The sequence below is a fragment of the Pelodiscus sinensis genome, chromosome 1 (genome assembly GCF_049634645.1).
Source record: "Pelodiscus sinensis isolate JC-2024 chromosome 1, ASM4963464v1, whole genome shotgun sequence".
NCBI classification, from domain to species: Eukaryota; Metazoa; Chordata; order Testudines; family Trionychidae; genus Pelodiscus; species Pelodiscus sinensis.
In genome coordinates this window covers 207,977,808-207,997,126 of record NC_134711.1, presented here as the reverse complement: position 1 = coordinate 207,997,126, position 19,319 = coordinate 207,977,808, and the positions used below count along the sequence as shown (strand labels likewise).

At 46.1% G+C, this 19,319-nt stretch overlaps 1 long non-coding RNA gene across 1 annotated transcript in view; it reads left to right on the top strand.

The window, feature by feature from the left end:
* The window catches only part of LOC142823089 (uncharacterized), a 35,970-nt gene extending 35,662 nt beyond the window's left edge, over positions 1–308 (top strand). The window contains exon 4 of the long non-coding RNA XR_012898433.1: positions 189–308. This is a non-coding gene — a long non-coding RNA (uncharacterized LOC142823089). The remainder of the gene's footprint in view (positions 1–188) is intronic.
* The last annotated feature ends 19,011 nt before the right edge of the window (positions 309–19,319 follow it).

The window sequence follows — 19,319 nt, the reverse complement described above, 5'->3', positions numbered from 1 at the left end:
AGCAAACTCTCAGAAAAATAGCATTGTTGGATAAAATACAGCTCATATCAAGCATCTTCATACCCTGAAAAAATGGCAAGACAAGTATATATGAAAATATATGAAACTGCCTTATATTTTTGGTATTCTGTAACTTAACTTCCCTGAGCACTGATCATTTCTGACCTGGTGTCCTATTTCCATTTTAGAGAAAGAGGGCCGACCTAATCAAGGGCTTTCTACCTGTTGGCAGTATAGAAGAAACAAGATATGTCAGGAAGTACAGTAAAAGGGAGCTGGACTCAGCTTCCTTTTCAAGACAATGTAACATACTGGTGCTAATTGCATTTCTCTAAAAATGTGAAACTACATTTTGGATATTGTTTCTAACTCAGAATAAGTTAATTTTAGTGTCTTTCACAATGCATAGCCCTATTTCTCAGCAGTGAGAAATTGTATTCATGTCAAAGGACATAATCAAGTACTTTCCAAAATTAAATATGATGCAAGTATCATAATCCTCATTACAGCACATAGTATATAATTGCTCCAGATGGATACATGGGCCATGATAGAATAAAAATTACAGAGCTGTCTGATTTTATGTGCTGATGATGTTTGCAAAAAAACCAACAAAAAACCACACAACCCCAAAACCCCAACCCTCTTCTCAATAGGAGTGAGACAACATAGTATTTTAAAGAGATTTTTTATTTAAAATGGAAAGTCATGGTTTAATCAAGGTTGAAAGAAAGACAAGAAGTCTTTACTGCATTTCCTGCAGTAGCTAAACAGTACCATCAAACTATCAAGTTAGAAAAATGCAGCAATCATCTTAATTGTCTGCTGTTCTGAGATTCTAGTGTATTTTTTACAGTCCTTAAAATATACAGACTAGAATAGCTAGTAGAAAGTGGTATGTGCCCCTACTGGATCTTTGCCTGAAGGAGAACTTTTTTTATATGCAGTTTGAGCAAAAGTTGTTCAGCATTTGATGTGAAGAAGAGCAGAAAATAGGACATTTGCCACTCCAGTTTTTCCTAAGACTTAAAAAACCCCCACAGATTTTCTTCTGAAACATTTGAAGTTTAAAAATTTGCATTTGGTTTGGGAATACACTTCACTAAGAAGCAGTGAAAAACCTAGTTCCAAAAGAACTTGGTGGATTTGATTAAGTTATGAATGTTTGAAAATTAGGGTTGTCAATTAATTACAATTAACTCAAGTGATTAATGCAAAGCAAATTAACTAGATTAAAAATTAGTTTCAATTAATCACACTTTTAATTGCACTGATAAAACTACAAGGGAATACCAATTTAAATGTATTATACATATTTTGGATGTTATTTTACATTTTCAAATATACTGATGTCAACTACATGACAGAATACAAAGTGTGCAATGCTCACTTTAGATAGTTTTTATTACAAATATTTGCACTGTAAAAATGATAAACAAAAGAAATAGTTTTCAGTTCACTTCATACAAGTACTATAGTAAAGTACAACTTACAAATGTAGATTTTTTTTTACATAACTTCACTCAAAAACAAAACTATGTAAAATGTTAGTACCCATGAGATCACTCAGTCCTACTTCTTATTTAGCCAGTGGCTAGAACAAACAAGTTTGTTTACATTTACAGGAGGATAATGATACATGCTTCTTATTTACAGTCACCTGAAAGTGAAAACATGCATTCACACTGCTCTGTTGTAGCCAGTGTTACAAAGTATTTGCATGCCAGATTTGCTAAATGTATATAAATCCCTTCATGATTCTACTTACCATTTTTTTTAAGTGCAAATATTTATAATAAAAGTAATACTTTGGGCTATCAATCGCAGTTAGGACACATGATTAAGTTAAGACAAATTAACAAGTTATTTTTTTTAAATGAGTTTTAATCACAAACCAGGGTGGTCTTAAGCACACTATTAAACAATAATAGGATCCCTTATATATAAATATATATAAACTAGCAGTGGGAGAAGGATCATCCGTGCCCCAGAGGCATATAGTTGCTCCCTCCCTTCCCGCTGCTTTGCTCTGCTCCACTACTGCTCCCTGCTCTTCCTCCCCCTGCCCCATGGAGCCTTCCCTGGCCATGCAGCTCCAGATTTGAGCCTGCCTCCTGTCTGCTGCACATACAAGGCTGGAGGAAGGTGGATGTTAGGGTGTTCCCTGTCTGCTGTGGGCTCCGGAGTGAGTGCTATTGGCTGAAAAAGTGTTCAGGCTCCTCACTCCTGAGTCCTCTTCATAAAGAGACAGCACTCTCCCAACACACACACACACACACACACACACACACACACACACACACACACACTTCCCTCTAACACACACATACATGCACTTCTCCCAACACCAAGAATATTTATATAAAAGTGTTCTATTGTTGTTTAAAGTCGCAATTAATTACAATTATCTTTTTAATTTTCTGATTAATCACAGTTATATTTTTAAATGATTTGACAGCCCTGTTAAAATAATTTGCTGAGCGTTGCAGTATATATTATGCTAAGCTCTTACTCTCGATATTCCCCTTATCAATACAGGCAGTCCCCGGGTTACGTACAAGATAGGGACTGTAGGTTTGTTCTTAAGTTGAATCTGTATGTAAGTCGGAACTGGAGTCCAGATTCAGCCGCTGCTGAAACTGACCGCCAGTTCTGACTTACATACAGATTCAACTTAAGAACCCCAAGCTTCCCCAAGTCAGCTGCTGCTGAAACTGATCAGCGCTGATTCCAGGAAGCCTGGGGCAGAGCAACTCTGCCTTGGGCTTCCTGTAGTCAGCGCTGGTCAGTTTCAGCAGCGGCTGACTTGGGGACGCCTGGGGCAGAGCAGCTGGGGTGCTGCTGGGTTGCTCCAGTAGCACCGCTCCTTGGCGCTACTGGACCAACCCAGCAGCACCCCAGCTGCTCTGCCCCAAGCGTCCTGATTCAGCCACTGCTGAAACTGACCAGCAGCGGCTGAATCAGGACCTGGGGCAGAGCAGCTGGGGTGCTGCCGGGTTGGTCCAGTAGTGCCCAGAGCGGGTGCTGCAGGACCAATCCGCAGCGCCCCAGCTGCTCTGCTCCAGGGTCCAAAACAAAAGCCTGGTCTGCTGGGGGAGGGCACACTATCCGCGCCCCCCCCCCCAGCAGACCAGGGACACGGGGAGCAGAGCAGCAGTGGCAGCGGGGTGCTGCGCCTCTGAGGCTTTGCTCTGGCAAAGTCTCAGAGGCGCGGGACCCCCCCCCCCCCGCAGCTGCGGCTTCAGTCCCGGTGCCTGTGGTCTGCTGGGGACCGTCCCCAGCAGACCACAGGCTCTGGGACTCAAGCGGCAGCAGCGGGCGGGTTCCCGCGCTTCTGAGGCTTTGCCAGAGCAAAGCCTCAGGAGCGCGGGAACCTGCCCACTGCTGCCGCTTGAGTCCCGGAGCCTGTGGTCTGCTGGGGACGGTCCCCAGCAGACCACAGGCACCCGGTCTCAAGCGGCAGCAGCGGCGGTTCCCGCGCTCCTGAGGCTTTGCTCTGGCAAAGCCTCAGAAGCGCGGGAACCCGCCCGGTGCCCCTGGTCTGCTGGAGATGGTCTCCAGCAGACCAGGGGCACCGGAGCAGCTTACGAACGGGGCTTTCTCGCCCCGGAGCTCGCAGGTAGCAATCCGCTACCTCGACCTCCGGGGCGAGAGTCCCGTTCGTAAGTGCGGATCCGACATAAGTCGGATCCGCGTAAGTCGGGGACTGCCTGTAATACATTGCACATGTGTGCCAGAATAATTCAGCTGTAGAAGCTGGATCTGGGCTCGGTGGGTCAATCTATTTAGAAGATAATTATACCAGAATAGGTGCCAGGACCATTTTCATTATGGCAGTGCTCACAGACAAGTCATGGGTTTTACTATAAGAACCTGTCTAGGTAGAACCACCAGTTAGGTCTGCCCACCAGGGACAGATGTGATTGGGATGGAGTTAGAAGAATCATATGGCAGGCTCCATAAACAAGAGTCAGACTCAGGCTGGTGCTGGAGACCGGAGACCAGAGATCAGAGGCAGTACTATATTAAAACTGAGAGGCAAGAGTCAGGATTGAGGTCTGGTTGCAGATAGAGACTAGAGATTAGGAGACTAGGTGAAGTCCAGCACAGGAAGGTATCCCAAAATAGCTACTCCACATCTATACAAGCTGCCCATTATTTTGAAATATTTTTCAAAATAATGGGCATGCTATTTTGCCATCACGGTAAACCTCGTTGCACAAAGTTTAGGGGATGGCTCAAAATAGTGCGTTATTTCAAAAATGGGCACTGTGTTGACACTCCAAATTTCAAAATAAGCTATTTTGAAATAGATTTGATATAAGATACACAATTTGTGTAATGCAAATTGCGTGTCTTATTTCAAATTTAAAGTGCTGTGTAGATGCACAATAACAGGCCTCGGTCTCTGTGACTGCCCAGACAACTTCTACGTCAATCAGAGGGATGCAGGGAATTGTCACTCTGGGTTTTACAGGCAGTACTTCCTGCAGTGCCTGTTCTCCCTATTGCTCTCCAGCAATGCCTCTGTAGGGGCACTGTGGGAATATCAACCTCCCCAGGCTCTGCAGACACAGATTCTAGTCTCGAGGGGTATGTCTACACTACAGCATTACTTTGAAATATCTTAATTCGAAATAACACGTCTACACACAAAATGCAATTCGAAATAGCTTTTTGCTAAATCAAAATAGCGCGTCCACACTGATTGGATGCTAAATCACATTTAAGGCCAGCTGAAACCAGGTCCAGCAGGGCATCAGGTCAGTAGTTGCTTTGTGTGGCTGCTGACTGAGGCTATCTGAGGCTTGTGCTTAAAAGGACCCCCCTGGACAGCTGGTTCTCAGCTTTCCCTGCTTGCTTGCCTACCTCGCTGAGGGACAGCAAAGCATTTTTCTCTCTGCCTGCTTGGTTGCCCTCACTTGGGACACCACAGCACTCGGCACCATGAAGCCAGAGCTGCCCGTGGGCACTCTAGTGCTTCTTTTGTATCTTTTTCTGAAAGCCTGGCAGCAAGTGCTGGAGACTGCCTGGCAGCTTCTGCGGCAGCCCAACCTCCAGGTCCTCATCCATGCCCCATAATACCAGGCCTCCCTCTACATAAACTGGAAGGGATACTTCTCAGTAAGCCTGCAGGCTGTGTCTGACCACCAGGGATAGTTTGTGGACATTAACATGGGCTTGTCCGGCAAAGCACACGACGCATGGGTTTACCGCAACTCCTCCGTGTGCCAGAGGCTGCATGCTGGGACCTTCTTCCCCAACCACCACATCAGAGTCGGGGACGTGGACATGCCTGTTTGCCTGGTGGGGGATGAGGCCTACCCATTACAACCGTGGCTCATGAAGCTCTACACGGGACACCTCAACTCCTCCCGACAGGCCTTTAACACCAGGCTCAGCAGGGCCCACACCATGGTGGAGGGTGCATTCGGCAGGCTGAAGGCCCGTTTTAGTGCCTCCATACCCGCCTCGACCTCTCCGAGCGGAATATTCCACACGTGGTGGCAGTGTGTTGTGTGCTGCACAACTTGTGTAAGCAGAAGGGGGAGGCTTTCCTGCCAGCCTGGATGGCAGAGGCCGACCACTTAGCTGGCCTGTGTGTGCAGTCCCACATGGCTGCCAGCCGGGAGGCCCATCACGGGGGATACGGGAGGCCTTGCAGGAGAGCTTCCACCCTGAGGAGCACTAAAAACCTCCACTGGAGGCTTGTGCCTCATTCCACCCTCATGACCTTCCACTAACCCCTCCCTTCCCCTACCCCTTCCTAATGTAAAATAAAATACATGTTTTTTCATAAACAAACTGTCTTTATTTAACAAAACTGGGGGAGGGGAGTGTATGAAACTCTGGGGATACTGGGGAAAGGAGGCAGGAGAGGGGAGGGGGAAACCTGGGAGGAGGGAGCTGGAAGGGGGAAGCTAGGGGAAGAAGGGGGAGGGGAAGCTCAGGGGTGGGGTGGCCAACTTTCTCCCAGCACTGTGGATGCGGGGGCCTCGGTGTCCCCAGGAGAATGGGGAGGAGGGCGTGGAGGGTGAGGTGTGGGGTGTGGAGATTGAGGAGAAGGTTGAGGCGGGAGAAGCAGGAGAGGGAGAAGGAGTGGGAGAAGGAGCGGGAGGTGGGGAGGCAGCAGGTGCTGGCGCAGCAGGAGGCAGTGCACTCTGCACCAGGGTCTGCAGATGGGCACATATGGCACGACCCTAGGCAAACTGCACCCGCTGGAGCGCTAAATCTAGTTCCACCCAGCAGTTGAGGGTGTGGTGCAGGGCTTGCAGCGCCCCCAGGTGCTGCTCTCGGTACCCCTGCATAGTTCAGCTGGTCCTCCTGTGGAGACCTCATGTGTGGGAGCACGTTCCGGGTGGGGGTGGTGCGCCTTGCACCTGCAGCTGGTGCGGCTGTGAAGAAAGAAGAGAAGTGGTCAGTTATCCCTGAGGCACAGTGGGTGAAGCCCAGCCCCCCTCTGCAAGGTGAGGATGACCATTCCCTGCACCATCAGAGCCGATGTGCTTGCACAGAGGCCATGGTCAGAATGTCAGGCTATCCCAGGGAGCTGCCCTGAGACTGCACTCATGCCCCTGTGCTGTGTACAGTATGGGTGAGGTGGGGGGGAGATGTCCCCTGCCTCTGTGTAGAGGGGGCTTGTGAAGGGAGGGCGTCCTGCTGTGTCCCACCCCGGGGTCAGGGGAATGTCACGTCTCTTCACACACGTGTGTGGCTATTAGGCCAAGGCCCCTGTATAGCAGCCAGCTGGAGCCACCTGCCCAGGGATGGCACGGCACGTGCTCCCATGTGCACGGGTTGCTGTGCAAGGCCCTCGCGCGCAGTCCCTGGTCTTCCTCCCCGCCCCTTCCCCATAAGGGGACAGTGATGGCACTCACACGTTGTGGCCTCCCCGGACGACCCTGGTAAGTTGGCTGCTGGGACAGCTCGGGGGTCCAGGCGGTGTGGCATGCTCCGTGAAGGCTCCTCCTCCATGGCCTGGTCAGGGCCCTCTGCTCCTGGCTCGCTGCCCCTTGTGCTGGCACGGACCGTCTCGCCCCCCAGGATGCGGTCCAGGGCCTCAAAATAGGGGCAGGTGTGTGCCCCTGTTGGGGAGCTGCCCCATGTGGCCCTGGTATATTCCTGCCACAATTCTTTAATTTTCATGCGCACCTGTTCTTGGGTGTGCATGTGGCCGTTTGTGGCCATGGTGGCAGCTATGCGGCTGTAGACGGCCATGTTCCTCTGTCTAGTGCAGAGATCATGGATGTTGGAGGCCTTCCCCCAAACCTCAATGAGGTCCATGATCTCTGCACTAGTCCAGGAAGGTGCCCGCCTTCTCCGGCCCCTAACTGGCTCCTGGGAGCTAGGCATCTGGGCAGTGGAGGACTGGCTGGATCTGGCTGCCCGGCTCATACTGGGGCCACTGGTCAGGGTCAGTGACTGCTGGCTCTGTGCTGGCAGGCCTGTAGCTGGCACATGCAGTGTGGCCAGAATCTACCCCTTTAAGGGCTCCGGGACTGGGGGAGAGAAGAGTAGTTTTCCTGGTTTTGCTAAGAGTGGCCACTAGGGGAAACTGGGAAGGGCTGGAGACCCTCTATTTCAAAATAAGCGTTTACAAAGTGCATATTTCACATTAGCTATTTAGAATTTGGCGTTATTCATCGTAGAATGAGGTTTAACTAATTCGAATTAAGTGCCCCGCTATTTTGAATTTATTTCAAAATAGTGGTTTGCCTGTGTAGATGCTATTAAAGTTAAATAACGGCTGTTATTTCGAATTAACTTTGATGAGTAGACATACCCTAGGTCAGGGGTTCACAAACTTTTTGACACAGGGACCAGTAAATCCATTCACGAACTTTTGGTGGACCGGTAACATTCATTTGCATATTTGCATATTCATTAATCAAATGATGAATATTCAAATACGTTGTTTCTGGTCCTCCCACAGCCCCCAGTGCCAGCTTTAGCAATGCTTTTGATATGGTCACCCACAATATTCTTGTCATCAAGTTAAGGAATATGGATTGGATAAATGGTGTGTAAGACAGACAGAAAGCTGGTTAGACCAGGGTTTCCCAAACTTTTTACTTTAGTTGGAACCCTTTTTTTTCAGTACTGTTTTTTGCAGCCCAAAAATATAAACACATAAAAAACAAACTGAGAAAATACCAGACATATAACATGTCTGGTATTTTCTCATTAGGTACATTTTATTATTACTAGATGTATCAGTTTGTAGTTTCGAATTGCCTGGCTGGTAAATGTGCTCAGGCTGCACGAGTGTGTCTGCCAGCCAGACAGTTCGCAACTACTCGAGGGGATGGGGGGTGGGAGGGGCACAATAGAATCCCCAGGCCGGACTCACTTGTGCTTTGCGGAGGGGGGGGCCGTGCTCTGAGAGCTACATATGGCCGGGTCGGTCCTGCTCCGCCCCTGCTCCCCCCGCTGTGCCTCTGGCCAGCCCCACTTCCCCCAACCCCCTCCTGGACAGCCAGTTCTCTCCTGCTTCTCCACCCAATCTCCCTTGGCCAGCTCCGCTTCCCGCGTCCAGCCCTGCTTCCGGCTGCCACTTCTCTCCCCCCCCTCCATCTTCCCCGACCAGCTCCCTACCCCTGACCTCTTGCCCCCCGGCAGCCCTGCTTCTGCCTGCCCCCCCAATCTCTCCCAGACATCTCCGATGTCTCAGGCAAACTCTTTTTCCAGCAGCCACTTCTCCCCTACTCCTCCTCTCGATCTCCTGGCCAGCCTCCTGCCCCCCGGCCAACTCTGCTTCCGCCAGCTGCCCCCCGCCCCAAATCTCCAAAGCCTGCCCCAATTCACCTGTACAGTGCTGCTTCTGGTGGCTGGCTCTCCCCTCCTGCTCCTCCTCCTCTTCCCCCCCCCCCACGACCTCGCTTAGCTACACCTCTGCTGGGAGCCAGAACATCAGGCTGCAGGTTATGCCCAGCCCGGCCAAGAGCTTGGAGGATCCGGTGCCACACGGGCACTCCGGGAGCTCGGAACACCCCGGCAACCACGCTGAGGCCCAGTATTTTTTTCCTGCAGCCTGGTACCAGGCTGCGGTCCATAGTTTGGGAAACACTGCCCTAGGTCTTTACACTCAGCATCTCTAACCCTCTCTGTGGAAACATGGCTTTAACTTTTTTGGTTCTGTGCTATGGATTTTGATCCAGACTTCTGTAAAACAGATTCCAGATGCTATAAAAATAAATAGAGCACAGCCATGTCTCAGTGATGGAAAATGGCACTACTTTAACCACCCAGCATGATGAATTGTTGCAAATGCCAAGTCAATATATTTGTTTTTTTCATAATTATACCATTTTTACATGAGTGAGTTGTCTCAGACACTGAAAGACATAAAACTGTCTTCCAGACTCATTGTAAGCTCTTCACTCTGCCCACAGTGTGATTAAACCAATCTTAGCTTGCCACAAGCATAGGTTCCACAGTCACACACTGTACAAATTGCAGTTTAGATTAACAGAAATGCCAGGGTTAGGCAGAGTCCTTGTTTCCTGATTTCCTTTAGATTTGGCTGTAAAAATACCCTTAGCTTTTACTTTGAATTACAAACATTTCTTCCCAATATCCAAACACTGCACCAAAGTTAAAGGAGAGAGAGATCTCTGTAAGTACAGGTAAATCTGGGATATGTGTATGTCAGGCCAGCAAACTCATTCATCAGGATCAGACACAAAAATGAGCCTGAAATACTTGATGCCCAAGTGGTTTGAGCATTGGCTTGTTAAATACAAAGCTGTGATTTCAATCCTTGAGGGAGCCATTTAGGGGTCTGAGGCAAATCTGCCAGGGATGGTACTTGGTCCTGCTGTGAGGGTAGTGGCCTGGACTTGATGAGCTCTTGAGGTCTGTTCCAGCTCTATGAGATGGTATGTCTCTGTGTATTATTAATAGGAACAATCCTATTATAGAGACAAAAGGTCCCATTTCAAGACAGTGCTGAGCACCCACAGCCCAACTTGAACTTAAATAAGCTGCAGATGCTTGGCACTTCTGAAAGTTAGGGTCAAAGCCAAGAAGAGTTTTCTAAAAGTTACTCTAAAACCCATAGAATTAAACAAAGAATCCTGCCTTTTCTATTGGATTTTTGAACTGTCCTGTAGAATTCTACAACAGAGATTCTTCATGGTGGCTCGAAAAGTCTCTAGAAATGGCTTCATTTTTATTAAAGTCTATAAGACATTTTGAAATGGAAAAAAGGACTTTAAAACTTACAAAAGTGCTGTGGCAAAATGAAAGCTTTTAAAATGAAAATTCATCTGTAGCTCAGCTACATAGCTTCTGTTTTATACTTGAGTGACATGTTCCCAGTTAGCTAGAGGATGGGGAAAGATTTGCATATTATCTACCATGTAATTCTATAGTTTAAAAACATTTATCATTCCTTACAGACAGCATATTTGATCTTTATGAATCGGTACATGAGTACTGTGTATCTGAAACTAGACTGAAAACTTCTGGCAAAGTGAACTGAAGTTGACTTTTACAGTGGTCTTGATATGGATAAGCTGGTAGTCTGTTGAAACACTCTTGAGATCTGTGGAGGAAATGCCATCAGGAAATGAGCTCTTTCCATTAGTGGCTGAAATCCTGAAGTCGTTCTTCATTTTTAACTCTGGGAATACTCCAATTTATGTCAATAGCATTTGCCCTTTTAGCATTTGGCCCAGTGTAAGTATCCTAAGTCGTGCAATTTCATATAGAGAACCAGAGAGCCAGAGCGAGCGAGCGAGCGAGCGAGAGAATAAAAAGGATGGGGCTGGTTTAGAGAGAGAGAACTGTAGATCCCATTCTTGCACCCATTGAACTTGAATAAAAATTCTGCTCTCCATTTAATTGGGAGCAGGATCAGACCCTAGTCTACAAAATATCTTTCATACAAGCTGTTTTAAATACCTTACAGAACAAAATGTAATTATAATTCAACTAGTAGGGGGAGTGAGACATGAAGAGGCATAGGCAAGGCCTTGTGTTTTACTGTGGAAAGTTGGATCTAAATTCTGTTGCAAGGCTGTGACAAACTGAATGTTCTGCAGCAGCTTCCGCTAAATTAAGCCAAATTCCATCTTTTGTTCTGCTCTCAAGTTTTCAGTATTCTTCAGATTTTTGCATAAAGTACCAATAACTGCATGGAAGAAATAGTTCACGAGAAAACTGGTAGTATGAAAACTGGTGAAGACTGGGTAAGGAATAAGATAGGTCTTCTGGTACTTTAGAAGGATTGGAAAACTGAGAAGTAATATGTAATTCAGGCTGTATTGTAATGCAAGGGGGAGAGGTCAGACTATATATGCAACCTTAATAGTGTCATTTTCTAGCTTAAATTACTTAGCTATGCAGCCTAAATGTTCTCTGAACAGTTTTTTAAAATGGATATTCAGTAGATCATCTATATATTGCTATCAATTCACTTTCACCTGGGTTACTGGTTGTATCTTATGAGTGCTTATAGCAAAATTAGGTTATTACGGTAGATTTACTCTCCCAATTTTTTCTTTAAAAGTAGAAGAAAATGATAACATGATTTCTAACATAATCACTCTTTCAGTATTAGCAAACTTTCATAATACTTCCTTAAAAGTCAGTACAGTATGACTATTGATTTTATGTTTGTTTGGCCACACACAGTTTCCAAATCACTAACCTGAAGTGTTTTCACTACCCGTAGATTTCATTATAGAAGGGCATTTTCTAAATAGTAATTAAGGCGTAGTTCAGGAAGACACTTAGTCATGTGTTTAAATATGTGTAAATCCTACTGACCTTGTCTACAGGACAAATATATTCTGGGCCTAAGGATACAATGATTCACTACTCTTATTCAGGCAGAGGGAAGCAAAAGCAAAGAGAGCTAGGAAAAGAAGAAGGGTCAGAACTTCTGAGGTATACTGCTCCCCCCAGAAGTCTGAGGGAGGCTTTATATACCCACTAAGGGGGAGGCTACTTTGGGGTCCTTGGGGAAAATTTGGGAAATAGCTGATCAGTGCAGCACACTTCCTTAGAGATCTACAGAATATCCAAGCAAATATTTCTGCAGAAGTTAATACAGGCAGTCCCCGGGTTATGTACAAGATAGGTAGGTTTGTTCTTAAGTTGAATTTGTATGTAAGTCAGAACTGGCGTCCAGATTCAGCCGCTGCTGAAACTGACCAGCGACTGACTACAGGAAGCCCGAGGCAGAGTTGCTCTGCCCTGGGCTTCCTGGAATCAGCCGCTGATCAGTTTCAACAGTGGCTGAATTTGGACGCCTGGGACAGAGCAGCTGGGGCGCTGCCGGGTAGGTCCCCACAGTGCTGCACCTCAGCGCTGCAGGGACCAACCTGGCAGCACCCCAGCTGCTCTACCACAGGTGTCCCCAAGTCAGCCGCTGCTGAAACTGATCAGTGGCTGATTCCAGGAAGCCCGGGGCAGAGCAACTCTGCCTCGGGCTTCCTGTAGTCAGCGCTGGTCAGTTTCAGCAGCGGCTGACTTGGGGACGCCTGGGGCAGAGCAGCTGGGGTGCTGCTGGGTTGGTCCAGTAGCGCCGAGGAGCGGCGCTGCGGGACCAACCCAGCAGCGCCCCAGCTCCTCTACCCCAGGCGTCCTCGGCGAGAAAAGCCTGGTCTGCTGGGGGGGGGGGGGCGCACTAGCTGCGCCCCCCCCTCCCCAGCAGACCAGGGAGACACGGGTGGCGGGACCGCCGAGACGCGCCGCGGTCCTGCCCGCATCCTCCGCGGCTTTGCTCCGTGTCTCTCTGGTCTGCTGGGGGAACCCCCCCCCAGCAGACCAGGGAGATGGGGAGCAAAGCCGCGGAGCATGCGGGCAGCGGGACAGTCCAGATGCGCCGTGGCTGTCCCGCTGCTGGCGTCCTCCAAGGCTTTGCTCCCCGTCTCCCTGGTCTGCTGGGCTCCCTCTGCGGCGCCCTCCGCGGCTTTGCTCCGTATCTCCCTGATCTGCTGGGGGGGGGGCTCCCCCCCAGCAGACCAGGGAGACGAAGAGCAGCTTTTCTCGCCCCGGAGGATGCGGGCGGCAGGACCGCGGTGCATCTGGGTGTCCCGCTGCTCGTGTCCTCTGGGGCGAGAAACTTGGGGACTGCCTGTATTCCTTGAAATAATAACTTCTGTTCCATATCCATGCACCTCTGAGGCACAGTACATATTACACAGTTAAAATGTTCAAGTTTATAGGTCACACTCATAGGAAAAGGTGTAGCAGGAAAATGAAGAGCTGGAAGGGACCTTGAGAGGTCATCTAGTCTATCGTCGAGTTCTAAGGCAGGATCAAGTAAACCTAGACTGACAGGAGTTTGTCCAACCTGTTCCAAAAAAACTCCAATGTGCAAATTCTATAACTTCCTTTATTAACTTGTTCCAGTACCTACCTATTCTTAGAGCAAGAAAGTTGTTATTTCCCCTTAAAACCTTACTGCAGATTAATCCTATTACTTCTTGGATTACTTCCAATTACTTCTGCTACCTTCTGTGTACATGGATAACAATTGATCACTGTTCTCCTTGTAACAACCTTTAACATGTTTGAAGACCATTATTAGGTCTCCCCTGAGTTTTCTTTTCTTAAGTGTAAGCGGGGTCAGGGTAAACTCTATCCTGACATCTGGTGGTGAACTGTGGCAAGTGGTGCAAAGAGACTTCAGGGGCTGAGCCCAATTTTGCATAGACACACCCACCCTGTCTAGTATGTGCTCACAGCAGCCCAAATGGTCACTTTGGCCACTGTGGGATCCCCAGTTTCTCTGTTATTGAGGCAGGGGGGGATAAAAGTGTTGTTACCCTGATTGTGCGAATCAAGGACAATGGAATGGTGGAACTGTTTATGACAGAGGGATTCGCCATAAACTAAGTAGCCCTCGCTAGACAAGGGGCATGGGTTCCAAACCCAGTCAAATTAAGAGAGGCTGGGGACAGGTCTTTGTACCTGGTGGTGGGGCCCTGTCTGATGGCCTAAACAACACCAATTGCACTCTTTTCTCTCCACTGTGGAATATCAGTGGAGTACTAGTGCTAAGGTTCTTATGTTATGAGCTGAAATCACTATGTGCTGTACTGTAGGTGAGAGCTGAAATTGCTGTGGGGAGCCTGGTGCTGTGCTGTGGACAAGAGCTGAAATCACTGTTGTTGAGGGGAGCCTGGTGCTAAGCTGCTGGGCTACTAGCAGAGCAGCTTGCAAGGGCAACCAGCAGGTGCAGGTGGACAGCAGAGCGGTTTACGGCAGTGGCAGAACCCCACGGAGAGGCGGAACCATCGGCGGAGCCACCACCGGACCACATAAGGTGTATCGATCCCTGCCCCTCCAGGTTGGGATGGTGAAACCCTGCCGGGTGAACTTTTGAACCTTGGGGCGGCACGAACCTGGGGCAGAGACTTTTGGGGTGTTGGACTTTTGGGACTTTGGGGGGATTTGTGGCTGGGGGGAGGGCCTTTGCTCATGTTTGGTCTGTAAATCTGAGTTGTGGTGTTTCCCCAATTTAATGCTGATGTCGGTTACCTCATGTTATTAAAGGTTTGCTACTATACTGAGGCTCTGTGCTTGCGAGAGGGGAATAATTGCCTCTTTTGAGGCACCCAGAGGTATATGTAAGATTTCCCAGGTCACTGGGTGGGGGCTCGAGCCGGTGTTATATTACCCCTAGATACTGAACCCGGCCCTTGCTGCTATTTACTTGGCCTGGCAGAAGGGTTACATAAGAAAACATATCCAGGTTTTTAACTTATAAATACTTAAGAGACTTTTTTGATATGTAATATATATCTTGAATCTATGCAAATTGCGTAGCTTATTTTGAGTCAATTTCGTAATAGCTTATTTCGTAATTTGGCATTGTCTACACCATGCCAAATTTTGAAATAACCCACTATTCTGAAATGTCCCTTACTCCTCGTGGAATGAAGTTTACAGGGACATCAGAATAGGGAGCCCGTTATATTTTGAAATAACAGGTACGCTGTTAAGATGTGGGATAGCTATTTTGGGATAGCTCTGGTATCCCGAAATAGCGCCACTGTGTAGAAGTAGCTTTAGTGAGAATTTACTATAGCATTTTTCAATTGCTAAAGACTGAATCTTCAATTTATTATTGTATATTTTGTACTGGTACAATATTGTGACTTGATATTTGATTCATCATTGAAGGATAATGTCCTATAAACTTAAGCCTGCGTACTAGCTGGTGATGATAATACATGTGCATTTTCTAAATAGATTAACTGAGAGGGCTAAATTCAGACCTTATTTTTTCCAAATTATACATTAGGCTCTAATCTACTGAATTTTAATTAAATTATGAACTGAAGAGAATTTGAAAGAGGTTAGAAGTTTTCTTTGGGCATGTCTATACTGGGAAGTTATTTCAAAACAACTCCCCTTATTTTGAAATAATAAGGTGAGCATCCACACTACCAAGCCTATTATTTCAAAATAAGGAGCTTGTTATAAGCTTATTTCAAAATAGTTATTTCGGGAGTAATTATTTCGAAATAATTTAATTCAAAATAACCTGGTAGTGTAGACATAGCCTCAAGGCTTTTACAGGTAGGTCAACTTAGAGTAATAGGACTAATTATGAAAGTGCAGATGCACTTTTAACTATGCAAACATTAAAGGTACGGCTTTAGTATGGGCAGAAAGTCTGATTTCAGCATGGCAGACAGATTTGTTTAAGTGAGGCTCATACCAGCATGCTAAAAATAATTGTATGGTCATTGTGGTACTGGCAGAGGACAGGCTAGCTGCTCAATCTCAGCTCCAGCAGCTAGGGTGGGTTTGAGTTTGGGTAGGTACTAGTGTTGCAAAGTCCCCACCGTTATTTTTAACACAGGCTACGTCTAGACTACATGCCTCTGTCGCCAGAGGCATGTAGATTAGGCTACCAGGCATAGGAAAATGAAGCGGCGATTTAAATAATCGCCGCTTCATTTAAATTTACACGGCTGCCGCGCTGAGCCGATCAGCTGTTTGTCGGCTCAGCGCGGTAGTCTGGACGCACGGGTGTCGACATCAAAGGCATTTGTCAACCACCCAGCTATGCCTCCTGGGATGAGGTTTACCTGGGTGGTCGACAAATCCCTTTGATGTCGACACCCGCGCGTCCAGACTACCGCGCTGAGCCGACAAACAGCTGATCGGCTCAGCGCGGCAGCCGTGTAAATTTAAATGAAGCAGCGATTATTTAAATCGCCGCTTCATTTTCCTATGCCTGGTAGCCTAATCTACATGCCTATGGCGACAGAGGCATGTAGTCTAGACGTAGCCACAGTCTTTTTATCCTGTCTGAGTGGTTTGCTCCCAGCTACAGTGTAGATTTGGCCTAACGGCCCAGGTCTTAAACAGAACTGATGGCACTTTGTTTTCTAACTTCGTTTACAAACATCAGCTTTACAACTATAGTCAATCTTTTGAAAGGAGCTAGTCCTTGCTCATGTTAAAAAATTAACACTATCACTAACTTTTAGTTAGCAAGCACAGAGTTCCTTTAGGATTACTCTACAAACATTTCCTCCCCAGTGGGCCCACCTCTTTTCAGCTCTATTGCAGCTTCTCCATCCACTGCAGAGTTTCATCTTTCTTTAAGGCATTACTTGGAACTTAAACATAAAACAACAAATCTCTCCTTTGAACGTATGCTAGTACTTCAGTTGCCTGTATTTCTCTTTGTTCTGCACATTAGAGCCTGCCACCTGTGAGGCTAAGATACAGAATGAGCTTGTCCTTCAGTTTTAAATCTGGAGACACTGATTGGCAGCATTAAAACATAATTGTGGCTAGGCCATAGCTCCCATTTCCCACACATTACATTAGAGTCTTGTCTAAGGGAAGAAGCAGACACCCACAATTTTTTTGAAAGGCTGTCACATTTATTGTTTAACTTTCAACCATTTAAAAGGCCTTGTCAGAATCCTGAACCCTTACCTTGAGGCTGTGCAATGACTAAGCAACTAACCAAAAATAAACAGAACAAACACATCTGAGGCTTAACTTCTTAGCTGCTTAATTTGGTAAACATCCATATTCTGGGGAAAAAATGACGTGTTTCTCTGTTCTGAAGATCCACACCCTCTTTGAGAGAAAACTTGCCTATTTGTATAAGTTCTCCATTTACAAGAGGCAGCTGAATTAAGCGGCTCATGCCTCAGTAGAATATAGCTGTTCTCTTTTAGCTTTCCTAGATTAAGGAGAGATCTGCACATTGGGTTTAAACTTCCTTTATAGCAAGTGGTCATCTCAGTTCCCTGAAGACCTTTACTGCCATAATCATATTTGGTGACTTTCTCTGTTCTCTTCATAGTGAAACTAAGGCTATGTTACATTCACACTTTTGTTGGTCAGATGTTAAAAACACATTAAGTTACTTTGAGGGACAGCACTATGTTTGTGGCAGACATTCTCCCATTGATATAGCTACTGCGGCTTGTTGGAGGTGGTTTAAATATGCCAATAGGTGAGCTCTTGCCCATTGATTTAGAGCGGCAACATGGGATACCTTGCAGCAGTACAACTGTGCTGCTGTAAGGTCAGTAGAGTAGACTAACCTTAAAACAGAAAAAGCAGGTCTATTGGGGTTTCCTTCTAGGACCCAGGAAAGTTGTACAGTCTGTCACAGTTATCTATACTTATTCAATAATGCCAGGGAATAAAGCTGTTTCTTGAAAATGTATTGTGTATTTCTCTACTCAATATGGAACTTACCATTCAGGTCCATAGGTATGATGGGAAGTTATAAGTGTGTAGCCTGCTACTGACCATGTTATTGATTTCACATTTTATTCCTTGGGTCATATGTAGCATAGTATATGGTCAGCCAGAGAAGCCATTTTGTAGATTTCTAAAAGCTTTTTCTTAGTTCATAAGTATCATTCAGCAGGAGTTAGAAATTTCTGGCTTACAATTTGTAGTGTTATTTTGTTTCACTTTGGTAAGTAACACTTAGCTGGCGTTTCTAATAATATTACAACCAAACAGATTGTAAATATGACAGTGTTGAAAACATAAATACGCTGGGGAAGTGGGTAAATTTAATAAACCTCAAATATGTATTCCTGAGAATTTAGTCTGTTCCATTATTTTGCAGCCTATAGGTTTCTTTAGTTTCAGCTGTATTTAATGGAAAAATTAGAATTTTGAAGTAGAGATGGGACAAACCTGGCTGTTCCTGAATATTGGTAGAAGTCAGATTTATGTGTCAGGGAAGAATAGCAATGTAATAAATTCAGGATTCACTGGTGTGGCATCCTGACAGGTCTTCTGCTCCGTCTTTGATAAACGTTCGGCTGTGTACATTTTCATATGCTCCCTCAGTATATCATGCCAGTTCGGTGCAGATAGCTAGCATCATAAATTTCAAGGAAGCTCCCAAAGAACACAGACTCAGATAAGATATGAAAGCACCTGAGTCAGTTTTATTGTTGAACGAAGTACGTGAATAGTCATCGGTAGCAGGACAGCCCCTGATCCCTTATGCGTTTGTACCTGTGACAATGGATTTGGCTCTGTCAATAGTATGGATTTCACTATTGCCCCCTAGGCTGGACAAAGAGTTAAGTCAAGGTACTCCAACATTTATAGATGGAGATAAACAATCTATGATACACACCTTACGTATCATCTTACGCATTAATGACACATTTTCCTCCAAAGCATTCCTATTCACTCCCCGTTGTTATGCTTTCAATCCTGTTGTTTCAAACTATTTTATTATGTAATAAGTTGAGGTATCCTTGTACTGTCCAGGTGGAACATATTTACATATTTCATGTGCTTTTAGCAGTGCTAGCAGTTTTAGTGCTGAGAGACACTGACTTACAGGTAAACATCTGCTTTTGACTAGGCCTGTTTGTTACTTATAGTATAACTCTGTTTACTTTGATTCAGGCACCAGGCCTTATATCAGGTACGTGCTTCAGACTCTTTCTTTTGCTTACCCCCTAGATCCACACGTTGATGTGGGCCTGTCTCTCCCTTTAATTCTAGGATGAATGGGATAGTTCATCATCTCTTTGTAATATTGTTTTAAAATTTTTAGAGGCATTCCTGATAAACTGAAATCCCATATTAACTCTAAAGTGAGCATTATACTGCACTCAGTGAAATCCAGACCTATTTTTTTCCCAATAAATGTGCTCAGACTTCCCTGAGAGCAATACAGACAGTGACCAAAATGGAGTGTGTCTGCCCTGACATCGCTTTGAATGTACAAGCCCAGACTTTTAAAAACGTGCATGCATGGTACATGAATATTTGACTGCATAATCACTGTTTATACCATAAATTGCTGTAATGGATAACTGGCTTTGGGGATTTTCAAGACCTTTTCATCA